This window comes from Penaeus vannamei, chromosome 43 (assembly GCF_042767895.1).
Source record: "Penaeus vannamei isolate JL-2024 chromosome 43, ASM4276789v1, whole genome shotgun sequence".
NCBI lineage: Eukaryota > Metazoa > Arthropoda > Malacostraca > Decapoda > Penaeidae > Penaeus > Penaeus vannamei.
In genome coordinates, this window is record NC_091591.1 from 16725566 (window position 1) to 16740565 (window position 15000).

General features: G+C 42.4%; 1 protein-coding gene across 2 annotated transcripts in view; it reads left to right on the plus strand.

Annotated features, from left to right (window-relative positions):
* The window catches only part of LOC113804527 (angiopoietin-2), a 268095-nt gene that overhangs the window by 109489 nt on the left and 143606 nt on the right, over positions 1-15000 (plus strand). The gene's annotated exons all lie outside the window — the stretch shown is intronic.

Consider the following 15000-nt stretch of genomic DNA (forward strand, 5'->3'; position numbering starts at 1 on the left):
AAGAAGGAGAGAGGGAGAGGATGACAAAAGGATAGAAGGAAAGGAGAGTGGGATAAAAGGAGAGAGTGAGAGAAAGAGGGAAGGGAAGAAGGAGAAAGGGAGAGGATAACAGAAGGATAGAAGGAAAGAAGGATAGAGGGAGAGGAAGAGAGACGGAGAGAGGGTGAGAAGGAAAGAAGGAGAGAATAAAAGAAGGCTAAATGAGAAGGATAGTGGGATAGGAGAGAGTGAGAGAAGGACAAAAGGAGAGAAAGAGGGAAGGATAGAGGGAGAGAAAGAGAGAAGGAAAAAAGGAGAGAATAACAGAAGGATAGAAGGAAAGAAGGAGAGTGGGGTAGAAGGAGAGAGTGAGAGGAGGATAGAGGGAGAGAAAGAGAGAAGGAGAGAAGGAGAAAGAGAGAGAAGGAAACGAGAGAATAACAGAAGGATAAGAGAGAAGGAGAATGGGATAAAAAAAGAGAGAGAAGGATAGAGGGAGAGAAAGAGAGAAGGAGAGAGGAAGCGAAGGAAAGAATGAGAGAATAATAGAAAGATAGAAGGAAATGAGAGAGGGAAAAAATAAGAAAAAGGATAGGGCAGAAAGAAAAAAGGAGAGAGGGAAAGGATAGAATTCGATGCCAGATTTAAGAACAGAAAGAGAGAAGGAAAGAAGGATAAAGAGGATAAGAGGATAAGAGGATAGAAGGATAGAAGGATAGAAGGATTAAAAGATGCGATAGAAGGAGAGAAGGAGAGAAGGAGAGAAGGACTGAAAGAGAGAGGGAGAGAAAGGAAAAGAACAGAAAGATTGAAGGAAAGAAGGAGAGAAAGGGAGAAGAACAGAAAAATAGAAGTAAAGAAGGATAAAGACGATATAAGGATATAAGGATTAAAAAGATAGGATAGTAGGAGCGCAGGAACCCGTCGGTCACCGGATCCGGGAGCGAAACCCGGTCTCGAATTTCATCTCGGTCTCTTTCGGAGATTTTTATTTTTTTTTTATTCTTTATTTTTTACCCCAACTCGAAACCTCACCTGGTTTTCAATTCGGTTTTCTGGAATGCTGATTCTGCTCTTGGTCAATGAGGCATGTGTGTGTGTTTTATGCTGCTTCTGTTCTTGGCCAATGAGGCATATGTGTGTATGTGTGTATGTTTTATGCTGATTCTGCTCTTGGCCAATGAGGCATATGTGTATATGTGTGTGTTTTATGCTGATTCTGCTCTTGGCCAACAGGGCATATGTGTACATGTGTGTGTTTTATGCTGATTCTGCTCTTGGCCAACGAGGCATATGTGTGTATGTGTGTGTGTTTTATGCTGATTCTGCTCTTGGCCAATGAGGCATATGTGTGTATGTGTGTGTTTTATGCTGATTCTGCTCTTGGCCAACAGGGCATATGTGTACATGTGTGTGTTTTATGCTGATTCTGCTCTTGGCCAACAGGGCATATGTGTACATGTGTGTGTTTTATGCTGATTCTGCTCTTGGCCAACGAGGCATATGTGTGTATGTGTGTGTGTTTTATGCTGATTCTGCTCTTGGCCAACGAGGCTTATGTGTATGTGTGTGGGTTTTTATGTGTATAAATATGTATGAATTTGTAGCCTATATATACATGTATGAAGGAAAAAAACGGCATATGTGTATATGTGTGTGTTTTTATGTGTATAAATATGTATGTATTTGTAGCCTATGTATACATGTATGAAGGGGGATAAACACTCTACCGTGTTGATACTATGGTAGAAAAAAAATGCAATTCAAACTAGATTTCTTCGATAAATCTAGTTTGTGCATTGTAGGTTTTTCTATCAAATACATGTATATATAGGCTACATATATCTGTATCTATCCATCGCCTATATTTGTATATCTATCTATCTATCTGTTTATTAATAGACTGCAAACATCATGTAGCCTATATATACATATATATATTTGCTACATGTACCTGTATCTATATCTATCCATCCCCTATATCTGTATATCTGTATCTATCCATCACCTATATCTGAATATCTATCAATCGATTTATCAATATACAGTGCAGACATCATGTATCCTATATATACATGTATATGTAGGCTACATATACCTGTATCTATATCTATCCATCCCCTATATCTGTATATCTGTATCTATCCATCACCAATATCTGTATATCTATCAATCACTTTATCAACGTACAGTACAGACATCTATATGTATGTATGAATGCACCTCTATCCATTGTGTGTGCGTGGGCGGATGGGTGTGGCTGTAAGTAAACATATAACCTCGCAATGCCACTTGTCCAAAAAGCGAAGAAATTGACACTGGCTGGAGGCATCTCAGCTGCAAAATGGAAGAGGAAGAAAATCATCTTAGACGTTTGCAATGCACCTGTCTCTCTCTTTGGCGTGTTTCCTCGCGGTTAATCGATTTCCAAGTTGGTTTCGGGGCTAAATTTGATGTAATTACTGAACGTGCTGTCATTGTGCGAGAGGCGTTTGGCATAATGCTTATCATTGTTATAAGCTTTACTATCTGTACTGGTTTAAACATTAGCGTCATCATTATGGAGAAATTTGAGAGTTAGAGAAAGAAGGTGAAAGAGAGAGAGAGAGAGAGAAAGAGAGAGAGAGAGAGAGAGAGAGAGAGAGAGAGAGAGAGAGAGAGAGAGAGAGAGAGAGAGAGAGAGAGAGAGAGAGAGAGAGAGAGAGAGAATTAGAGAAAGAGAGAGAAAGAGAGGCAGAGAGAGAGAGAGAAAGAGAGAACGAAAGGAGAGAGAAAGAGAGGCAGAGAGAGAGAGAGAAAGAGAGAACGAAAGAAGGAGAGAAAAAGAGAGAAAATCAAGCAGACCCAGAACGACCAAGCCTTAAAAGAGACACCAATATACCAAGACTGAAAAAGTTATTATCTTTATTATTATCATTCCTATTACTTCATCATTATCGTTGTTTCTCCTATTGTTATTATCACCATCACCATCATCATCATTACTATCATTATTGATATTATCATTTGTATTGTTATTATCATCATCACCATCATCATCATCATTACCATCATTATTGATATTATCATTTGTATTGTTATTCTTATCATTATCATTATCATTACTACTATTAGATAAATTCCATAAAACCTTTATCTATATACAACACAAAGACTTAATGGAATCGAACACAGAGATGAATAATTTGATAATGGCTTTATTATCTTCCCCTTTCTCCCATCAAGAAAGATTCCAACTGTAAGAAATATATATATATATAAAAAGAAAAAGAATCAGTTTTTTTTTCTTTATAAATATATAAAATCGATACCAGAAACAAAGAGTGAGAGAAGAAAAGACTACAATTTTTTTCTAAAGAAATATGAAAAACCAATAACGAAGAAGACGAAGATAATAAGCAACAACAAAGAGAAGAAGACGAAGAAGAAGAACAAACAACTAACCAAACAACAACAAAACAGTCAATAGCAAAAAAAAAAAAAAAAAAAAAAAAAAAAAAAAAAAAAAAAAAAAAAAATGGACTCAACCACAACGCAAGTCACAATCGCAGCGCAAGTTACAATCACAGCGCAAGTTACAACCACAGCGCAAGTTACAATCACAATGCTAGTTACAACGAAGCCATTTCACTCCCTCTGCTCTAAAGCCTTAGATATTGCACACTAAAGATCATATCAATGCCTAGAAAACCTCGCTCAACTTGTTGTATGCATTCGCGAGTGACGTGGATGCGGTGATGTCATATTGTGGTGAGGTTCTGTAAGGAGGGAGGGAGAGGGAGGGAGAGGGGAGGGAGGGAAGGAGGGAGGGAGGGAGGGAGAGGGAGGGAGGGAAGGAGAGGGGAGGGAGGGAGGGAGAGAGGGAGGGAGAGAGAGAGGGGGGGGAGGGAAGGAGGGAGGGAGAGGTAGGGAGAGGGGAGAGAGGGAGGGAAAGAGAGGGAGAGAATGGGCGGGAGAGAGGGAAGGGAGAGAATGGGAGGGAGAGGGAGTGGGGGAGGGAGGAAGGGAGGGAGAGGGAGGGGGGAGGGAAGGAGGTAGGGAGAGGGAGGGAGGGAGAGAGGGAGAGAGCGGGAGTGAGAGGGGAGGGAGGGAGGGCGAGAGAGAGGGAGGCAGAGAGGGAGAGAGCGGGAGTGAGAGGGGAGGGAGGAAGGGAGGTAGGGAGAGGGGAGAGAGGGAGGGAAAGAGAGGGAGAGAATGGGCGGGAGAGAGGGAAGGCGGGGGAGAACGGGAGAGAAGGAGGCAGAGGAGAAAGGCATGGATGGATGGAGGGAGGGTGAGAGAGAGAGAGAGAGAGAGAGAGAGAGAGAGAGAGAGAGAGAGAGAGAGAGAGAGAGAGAGAGAGAGAGAGAGAGAGAGAGAGAGAGAGAGGGGGGGAGAGAGAGCGAGAACGAGAGAGAGATAGAGGTAGATAGAGAGAGAGAGAAAAGAGAGAGAGAAAGAAAGAAAGAGAGAACCAAAAAGAAAACTTGTACACCATCCAACCAAGCACACACACACACACACACACACACACACACACACACACACACACACACACACACGCACATAAAAGCACCCACAAAGACCTCTCTCCGTGCTTAAGGGAAGAGCAGATGCATTTATAGGGCAACTTTTCTTTTTCTTCTTCTTGTTCTTCTTCTTCGTTTCTTCTCCCCCTTTTTTTTTTTTTTTTTTCATTAGCGGAACTGACCCTCGAATGCACCGAGGCGAGGCGGAACAGTGTACTATCAGTCCAAAACATCTTTGCAACCTCGTTAAAATTACTTGATCTCGCACCTAGTGTCTCTCCCCCCTCCACCCCCTCCCCCACCCCCACCCCCCACCCCCACCCCCACCCCCACCAGGCAACACTCTGTACAGCTGGGGAAGAAATATGACCCGGTTTTAAGTTATTGGGCGATCTACTGCAAGGTTGCATTGCGGGGGAAAATGCTCGCCAAAATGCTCAAAATCTTCGAGTATATTTTCGCAAATCTTCGAGTATACTTTTGCAAATCCTCGAGTGTATTTTCGAAAATCTTCGAGTATATTTTCGCCAATCTTCGAGTATATTTTCGCCAATCTTCGAGTATATTTTCGCAAATCTTCGAGTATATTTTCGCAAATCTTCGAGTATATTTTTGCAAATCTTCGAGTATATTTTCGCAAATCTTCGAGTATATTTTCGCAAATCTTCGAGTATATTTTCGCAAATCTTCGAGTATATTTTTGCAAATCTTCGAGTATATTTTCGCAAATCTTCGAGTATATTTTTGCAAATCTTCGAGTATATTTTCGCAAATCTTCGAGTATATTTTCGCAAATCTTCGAGTATATTTTCGCAAATCTTCGAGTATATTTTCGCAAATCTTCGAGTATATTTTCGCAAATCTTCGAGTATATTTTCGCAAATCTTCGAGTATATTTTCGCAAATCTTCGAGTATATTTTCGCAAATCTTCGAGTATATTTTTGCAAATCTTCGAGTATATTTTCGCAAATCTTCGAGTATATTTTCGCAAATCTTCGAGTATATTTTTGCAAATCTTCGAGTATATTTTCGCAAATCTTCGAGTATATTTTCGCAAATCTTCGAGTATATTTTTGCAAATCCTCGAGAATATTTTCGCAAATCCTCGAGTATACTTTTGCCCAAATTGGTGATCAATGTCAGAGCATATCGTGGGATTCATCTTTCTTTCTGCTGCTGGTACATAAGGTTGAGAAAAAGTATGGCGGTTTTTCTGTCGTGTTATGGGAATTTATACCTTGTTGCACACTTATTAGGACATATTAAAGGCTTTTAAATGCTTAGCTCGATGCCTTGCACTCAATTTTCAACTTTCTTAATCTCATTTCTTATCTTGGAGAGTATATGATTCAGAACAGGAACGATGATGATGATGATGATGATTTAGCAATCTGTATGAAATCAAATTCTCATAAAAAAAGAGATTTTAAAAGAGGAAATGACTAATCTTCTGAAACCATTTTGGTACGACATGGAAATAACATTATCATCAGATGGAACTAAAGGAACACTTCATTAGCGTGCTTGACTCGGCTTCTCTCTTTCTCCCTGTCTCTGTCTGACTGACTGACTGTCTGTCTGTCTGTCTGACTGACTGACTGACTGTCTGTCTGTCTGTCTGTCTGTCTCTCTTTCTCTCTCTCTCTCGTTCTCCCTGACTCTATTTCAGGATGTCAATCGTGATGATAACGGTGATTATGATAATTCTCATCATCATCATCATTGTCACATCATCACCATCATCATCATAATCATCACCATCATTATCATCATCACCATCATCATAATCATCATCATAATCATCATCATCATCATTATGATCATCATCATCACCATCATCATCATCATAATCATCACCATTACCATCACCACCATCACCATCATCATCACCATCATCATAATCATCATCACCATCATCACCACCACCACCACCATCACCATCATCATCATCATCATCATCATTTTCATTTTCCCTTTGAAACTCCGAAAATCACGATATATATTTTATCCGTAAAAGAACCGTGAATATTGCATCCTGTATTGAAATTTCAGAGAGCCTTTCATCTGAGACGAAAAAATGTAACATTTCTCCCCTACACTGCTATCAATAAATTAATATGACTAATGCTTCAGTCTCGCTCTCTCTCTCTCTCACTCATTTTTTTCTCATTTGCTTACCTCTCTCTCTCTCTCTTTCTGCCTATCCCTCCCTCCTCTCTCTCTCTGCCCCTCCCTCCCTCCTCTCTCTCTCTCTCTTTGTCCCGTCCTCCTCTCTCTCTCTCTCTATCTATCTATCTATATATGTGTATCTTCCACCCTCCCTCATTCCCTTTGTCTCTCTTTCCTGCCTGTCTGTCTGTCTGTCTGTCTGTCTCTCTGTCTCTGTCTCTGTCTCTGTCTCTGTCTCTGTCTCTCTCTCTCTCTCTCTCTCTCTCTCTCTATATATATATATATATATATATATATATATATATATATATATATATATATATATAAATATATATATATATATATATATATATATATATATATATATATATATATATCTTCCTCCCCTTCTCTCTCTCTCTCTCTCTCTCTCTCTCTCTCTCTCTCTCTCTCTCTCTCTCTCTCTCTCTCTCTCTATATATATAAATATATATATATATATATATATATCTTCCTCCCTTCTTCATTCTCTCTCTCTCTCTCTCTCTCTCTCTCTCTCTCTCTCTCTCTCTCTCTCTCTCTCTCTTTCATTTATCTGTAACCACTCCATCAAATTAGAAAAAAAAGAAAAAGGAGACAATTACCTTTAAGAAACAAGTCATGTTTCTCAGGAAGTGTTATGTAATTTCTCATTATTTCGCTCATTGGTGTTTCTGTGTCAGAATTATCACTGTTTATACTTTAGTTTTCGTTCGCTACGAGTTTCATACAAGACAGTTTCTTTTCTGTGATTATGTAGGTCATTGATGATGATGATGTTATTAATATTGATATGAATAATGATAATGATGACAGTAATGATGATGGTAATAATTATAATCATAGTAATGATGACAACACTAACAGGAATAGTAATGATATTAATAACTGTAATAATGGTAATAATGATGATAATGCTGATGTTAATAATGATAATAATAACATCAATAATAATGACAATATTAATGATGATTATAATGATAATGATAATAAAAAGGATAATGATATTGATAATACTAATGATAATGGTGATAATACTTATGGTAATGGTAATAATAATTATAATCATAATATTGATAATAACAATAGCAATGATGATAACAACAATAATGAAAATTATAGTAATAATGATAATAATAATATCAATGCTAATAACAATGGTACTGTTAATAATAGCATTGCTAATGCTACTAATAATATTAATGATGATGATAATTATGATGATGAAATAATGAGGATAATTATAATAGTGATAGTGATAATAATTTTGACAATAATGTTAATAACGTTGACAGTGATAATGACAGTAGTAACAATAATAACATTAACGTATTACAATGGTTAATGGAAGTGGTATCATTAGAAACAATAATGATAATAGAAGAGAAATAATTAACATAATAATTACTGTCATTACCAATAATAAGAAAAGTTCAAGCATTTTCTTCCGTTGTTATAATACGTAGAAAAAAAAAAACAGCAAAACACACATACAAAACTGCCAAACACACAAACCCAAAGAAATGAAAAATAAATAACTAAAAAGTACAGGATATTTATGCTAATGGTTCTCCGTCTCGCTTTCTACTGTACCTCGACTCTACTCATTATCATTATTGTCGTCAACTTTGGTATTCTATCATTACCGGTATTTTGACGCTAATGACCGCTAACGTCCGATGAGTTATGGACGAAACAACAGTTGTTATGAATATAGAAATTCTAGCAAAGAAGGTCTTGTCTGGAATGCGTTAGTTAGTTGGAAAGAATGGAAGGGAATAGAAAGAGAGAATGGAAGGGAATAGAAAGAGAGAATGGAAGGGAATAGAAAGAGAAAAGGAGAGAGAGAAGGAGAGAAAGAAGGAGAGAGAGCTGGAAGGAAGGGGAAGAAAGAGAGAAGGAGAGAAAGAATGAAGGAGGGATGGAAGGAAGGGAGAAAAGAAAGGAAAGGAAAGAAAGAGAGAAGGAGAGAAAGAATGAAAGAGATGGGGGAAGGAAAGAAAGAGAGAAGGAGAGAAAGAATGAAAGAAAGATGGAAGGAAGGGAGAGAAGAAAGAAAGGGAAAGAAAGAGAGGAGAGAAAGAATGAAACAGAGATGAAAGGAAGGGGAAGAAGAAAGGAAGGGAAGGAAAGAGAGAAGGAGAGAAAGAATGAGAGAAGGAGAGAAAGAATTAAAGAAAGATGGAAGGAAGGGGAAGGAGAAAGGAAGGGAAAGAAAAAGAGAAGGAGAGAAAGAATGAAAGAGAGATGGAAGGACGGGAAAGAAAGAATGAAAGAAAGATGGAAGGAAGGGAGAAAAGAAAGGACGGGAAAGAAAAAGAGAAGGAGAGAAAGAATGAAAGAAAGGTGGAAGGAAGGGGAAAAAGAAAGGAAGAGAAAGAAAGACAGAAGGAGAGAAAGAATGAAAGAAAGATGGAAGTAAGGGGAAGAAGAAAGGAAGGGAAAGGAAGAGAGGAGAGAAAGAATCAAAGAAAGATGGAAGGAAGGGTAAGAAGAAAGGAAGGGAAAGAAAGAATGACAGAGAGAAAGAATGAAAGAAAGATGGAAGGAAAGGAGAGAAAAAAGAAAGGGGAAAAAAAGAGAAGAGAAAATACATGTCGAGGCAATAAACAAATAATATTTACATTTTGCATATCACTCGATCTTCGTCTCATGTTCTTGGCAACAACGATAGAGAGAGAAAGAAAGGTAAAGAGAGAGAGAGAGAGAGAGAGAGAGAGAGAGAGAGAGAGAGAGAGAGAGAGAGAGAGAGAGAGAGAGACAGACAGACAGATAGAGAGACAGACAAAGAGAGAGAGAGGGGGAGAGAGAAAGAGAAAGAAAGAAAGAAAGAAAGAAAGAGAGAAAGAGAATTTTGTTTTGTGTGAGAGAGAGAAGAGAGGGAGCGAGAGAGATAGAAGATAAGGGATACGATCGACTTGACACACCGTTGCAAAATCCCCGCAAAATAATGCCTTTGTTTCTCTCTCACGCATCCGAAGGGGGGTGGTGGAGGGGGAGGGGGTGGTGGAGGGGGGAGGGGGTGGTGGAGGGGGAGGGGTGGTGGAGGGGGAGGGGTGGTGGAGGGGGGAGGGTGGTAGAGGGGGAGGGGGGTGGTGGAGGGGGAGGGGGTGGTGGAGGGGGTGAGGGGGTGGTGGAGGGGGTGAGGGGGTGGTGGAGGGTGAGGGGGTGGGGGAGGGGGAGGTGGGTGGTGGAGGGGGAGGGGTGTGGTGGAGGAGGGGGAGGGGTATAGAGGGAGGGGTAAGGGAGGGAATGATAGGGTGTGGGAAGCAGCGTAGGAAGGAAGGATATAGTGTGGATAAAAGTGGGTGGAGAAGGGGATGGAGGAAAGGGTATCGAGAGAGGAAGAATGAATGGGGGAGTGGACGAGGGGGGAGGCATAGTGGGGGAGAGGGAAGAGGTAGAGTGGGGGAAGGGGAAGGGAGTAATTAGGTGAATGGCAAGTTGGGGGGAAGGGGGGGATAGGGTGTGGGCGAGGGGGAAGAGGGAGGAAGGAAAGGGTGTGGGGAGGGGCATGGAAGTAGGGAGGAGGGGGGGAGAGAAGGTTATGGGAACGCCCTTCAATGGCGAAGGAGAGCTTGCTTGGAGAGAAGCAAGAGAGGCGAAGAAAGAGGGAGATGGAAGAAGAGAGATGATTGGAGGAAGAGGGAAAAGAGGGAGGGAAGGAGAAAGAGGGGTGGAAGAGGAGAGATGATTGGAGGAAGAGGGAAAAGACGGAGGGAAGGAGAAAGAGGAGAGATGATTGGAGGAATAGGGAAAAGACGGAGGAATGGAGAAAGAGGGAGATGGAAGAAGAGAGATGATTGGAGGAAGAGGGAAAAGACGGAGGGAAGGAGAAAGAGGGAGATGGAAGAGGAGAGATGATTGGAGGAAGAGGGAAAAGACGGAGGGAGAGAAGAGGGAGAGAAGAGAGAGGTGGAATGCTCAGCTGGGTAGTTATAGTGACGAAATATAATTATGATTGTTTTCATAATAACGAAAACTGTGAGAGGATGATGAAGAAACAAGAAAAAATGATAGTGGAGATTCAGTAAAAGGAAGAAAATGAAGAAAGAAATTATTAACGAGAGAGAGAGAGAGAGAGAGAGAGAGAGAGAGAGAGAGAGAGAGAGAGAGAGAGAGAGAGAGAGAGAGATAAAATACTACAAGAATAGATAGTCAAGCGGACGGACAGACAGGCAAGAAGACAGATACCTAGACAGATACACAGAAATAGACAGACAGCGACAGACACCCAGGCAGAGAAAGAAGGAGGGAAGTGCTAATATATTCGAGTCGTGATCAGCCTCATATGATGGAAATGGTTGCGCTGGGAAGGGGGTCACGCCAACATATACTTTTTATAAGGGAACGTCAGTCGGATGAATTCATTTCCGGTGACGACCGAGTCAACATATCTCTAGGGTTCCTTGTTTACAAAGGAGACGCTGATGGAGGTGTATTTCGTGTTCCCGAAACCATACACGAGGTTCCTTCGAGAAAGGACGTATGCGAGTTTGTTTGTGTTGTGGTTTTAGCGTTTGTATGTTTGTTTGTGTGTGTGTGTTTGTGTGAGTGAGCGTGCGTGTTAGCGTTGGTGTGCGCGCGTGTGTGTGTGTACGTGCGAGTGTGTGAACTGACCTTCAAGCCCCTACACAACTATGTACGTTATCCAACCTGACCCAGTCTTGTGTCACACGACCACGGCCGCGACCACACCCTGCTGGTTCAAGACGCCGGTCATGTGGACTTTCTTGAGATCTTTGGCCTGGGTGATCCGCGAATTAAACTATCCTATTTTGAAGTACTTGTTTAAGGCGTTCCCTGGATATGATGGGACAATTTTCCTTAATTTCCGTAGCGGAGAACTGCCCTATTATCATGCGCTTGTTATGGCTGTTTGTGGACAATAATTTACAAGTTTGGCAAATGTAACGTCTGATTCTGAGGTTTCGTTCGCCTTCTCAGCTTAAGAAAACTGTACAATGGACCCACAACTTCCATGAATTTATGGGAATTCGTGTTATCACTTTCGCTGCACGGTTCTGAGGTCTTGTTATCGAACAGGAATCTTACTCGGCGACAAAGTACCATTCCTTGGCCAGCTGGAGTCGCGGCTTCGGAGTCTGGGGACCGTGTGAATGCCCCTGTAGTTCTTTTAAAAGTTGCATTGTAAGTTTTTTTTTTTTACCCCTTCTTATTCTCTCTCTCTCTCTCTCTCTCTCTCTCTCTCTCTCTCTCTCTCTCTCTCTCTCTCTCTCTCTCTCTCTCTCTCTCTCTCTCTCTCTGTTTCTCTCTCTCTCTCTCTCTCTCTCTCTCTCTCTCTCTCTCTCTCTTTCTTTCGATCTCTCTCTCTTTTAAGTTTCAATAGCGTCTTGTGGAAGCCAAGGTGTTTCTTTTTTTCTTTTCTTTTCTTCGGTAAGTCACACTTGAATAGAGTTTCAGAATAGAAAAAGATTTGAGAGCAGAGTCGTGACAGCGCAGGATGCAAGCGTTTAAAAAAGCCTATTCACTCCCTTCCGGTTGTGTTTCTTGCGATCGTTTCAGATGGGGTTCGAAGACAAGAGCGAAGCGAATCATAGAGAGAAACCAAAGGGAAAATAAAAGAATGATAATACACGTGTTGTAACTTGGACACTCGTGTGTGTCTTGACCTCGTCTGGGGTATCCCGTGACGCTGGACCAAGCCATCGCCTGGGATAAACACAGATAGATTGATAAAAAAACAAATAAAGATGGATAGATAAGAAATGTAGAAAGAGATATAAAGATAGTTGGAAATAACTATATATAAATGTGTGTGTGTGTGTGTTTGTGTGTATGTATGTGTGATACGAAACAAATAAAGATATATAAAAAATGTTGAAAGGTATACAAAATTAGTTAGAAACATATGTATATTTATGTGTGTGTATTACACATATACCCACCCCTACACACACACACACACACAAACACACACACACACACACACACACACACACACACACACACACACACACACACACACACACACACACACACACAGAATTGAAAAATAATAATAAGATTAAGAAACCCTCATTCATTCATTGTTGACTAATAACTTTTTTTTCTCTGTTCCTTTCAGGTATGTTTACGAGCTTGGCAGACCATGGAGGGCAACACACGACCAGTCACGCGCACCTGTGGAAGGCCTTCGTACTGGGTTAGAGCTCGACATTTTGTCATAACTCCCCCTCCCCCCTTTATTCCCCGCTCCCCCTCCCCCCCCCCACTCCGCCTTCTATCGCCAACAACCCTTCCTCCTTCCCTCTCCTTCTTCGTTTCTTTCTGATTCTCTCCTGCTTCTTCTTCTTCTTTTCCTCGAGCAGTCCTTCGCTCCTTCGTTCCTCTCTCCCCACCTTCGCTTTGTCCCTCCCGCCCCCATTCTTCCTTTCGTTGCAACAATGCCTTCCCACTTCCCCAACTACCTTCCCTTCCTACGTCCCCACATCCCCTTCCCCATCTCTCTCCCTCCCCCCTTCCCCATCTCTCCCCCTCCCTCCCTTCCCCCTCCCTCTCCCTCCCTCCTTTCCCCATCTCCCTCCCTTCCCCTTCCCTCTCCCTCCCTCCCTTCCCCCCCCCTCTCTCTCTCCCTCCCTCCCTTCCCCTTCCCTCTCCCTCCCTCCTTTCCCCCCTCTCTCTCTCCCTCCTTTCCCCCTCTATCTCCCTCCCTCCCTTGCCCCTCCCTCTCTTCCCCTTCTCCCTCTCCCTCCCTCCCTTCCCCTTCCCCCTGCCTCCCTCCCTTCCCCCTCCCCCTCCCTCTCCCCCTCTCCTGCCGTGAAACACAAGGTCTAGACAACGTGAACTCCGGCCAAGTTGCCGACCACGCCCGTCGTTTAGTCTGGAGCGAAGGGGGTGGGGCTTGGGGGCGGATGGGGCGAAGGTCGGAGGGATTGAGGGGGTGAGGGGGGGGTGAGGGGGGTGAGGGGGGAAGGGAAGGGCGGGAAGGCTAATTGTTGGAGAAATGGAGGTGGGGAGAGTGAGGGGGGGGGGGAGGGAAGGGCGGGAAGGCTAATTGTTGGAGAAATGGAGGTGGGGAGAGTGAGGGGGGGGGAGGGAAGGGCGGGAAGGCTAATTGTTGGAGAGATGGAGGTGAAGAGGCTAAGGGGAAAGGCGGAAGGGGTACAAAGTGGAGCGGATTGAAGGAGAGGGGGTAGTTGGAGGAGCGAGAGATGGGGGGAAGGGGAGGCTGGAGGGTTTAAAGGGCGATAGAATTAAAGGGTTAAGGGATGGAAGGTAAGTGGTAAGGGGGAAGGGTCAAGAGGTCGAGAGATGAAGGGATAGAACTTAGGAGAATAAAAGGAAGGGCACACAAGGGTGAAGGACGACGGACTGATAATTAATAATTGTCTGCCGCGTCATCAGCTAAGGTCATTAGCGGCGAATACCTTGTGGGGTTAAAATGTAAAGTATTTAGAATGTTAAAGATCTACCAATAAATGCGTTTCATAAACAGAAATAACAATATTATACAAAAATATGAGCTTAGGTATTATGTTTTTAAAGAATAAAACTCAGACATTATCCATAATTTAGATTTTGTTTAAAGTATTAGTCTCCCTTAAGAAACTCCTCCCCCAATACACTCTTCATTGTATATGGGGAGACATGGTTACGTCTTTGGTATAAAAATGTACATCTTTCCGCTACATGTTTCTCTTGGCATCCCCCACGTGTTCACCCTTAGCCATCATCGGCCCATGAGTCGTGTGTGCCCGATTCTCAGCCTTGTTGACACAACTTCAACTTGTCGGTTGGAATAGACGCTGGCCACCCAACTGCCAGGGTCATCTCTAATCTCTCGCAGTTTGTTTCCATTGCTCACTCTATCGCGAAGACCTCTGATGCTGGGCTTCAAGTCGATGTGCGGGAGAGGAAAACGAGCATCACAGGGCTGAGCTACAGCTGCCTTGGGCCTCTGATCCGCTTGTGCAGTTCCACTTACGCCAACATACGCTGGCACCCAAGACAGTTATCTTCTTATGTGCTTGGCATCAGCGCAAGCCGATCTTGAACCTCTCTCACCAATGAATGCGGTGAGTTTAAGCTCTTGATTGTTTGCAAAGCACTACGAGAGTCGCAATGTAGTAGAACAGAATGGTTCCTAAGAACTAGAGTCCTTTTGACTGTTGCAAGGATGGCATGTAATTTTGCAGTGAAGATCGAGGCTGCCAAAAAAATGACTGGCAACTGTGGTCTTCGTCCTGCTCACTGCTGCAAAGCCCGCACCATTTTCAGATTTCGAACCATCTGTATTTTGAAGTGTGTTGAAGAAATCTTTCCTGATTTCTGCTTCGGATTTCTCCCTCTTCCCTATCCTGA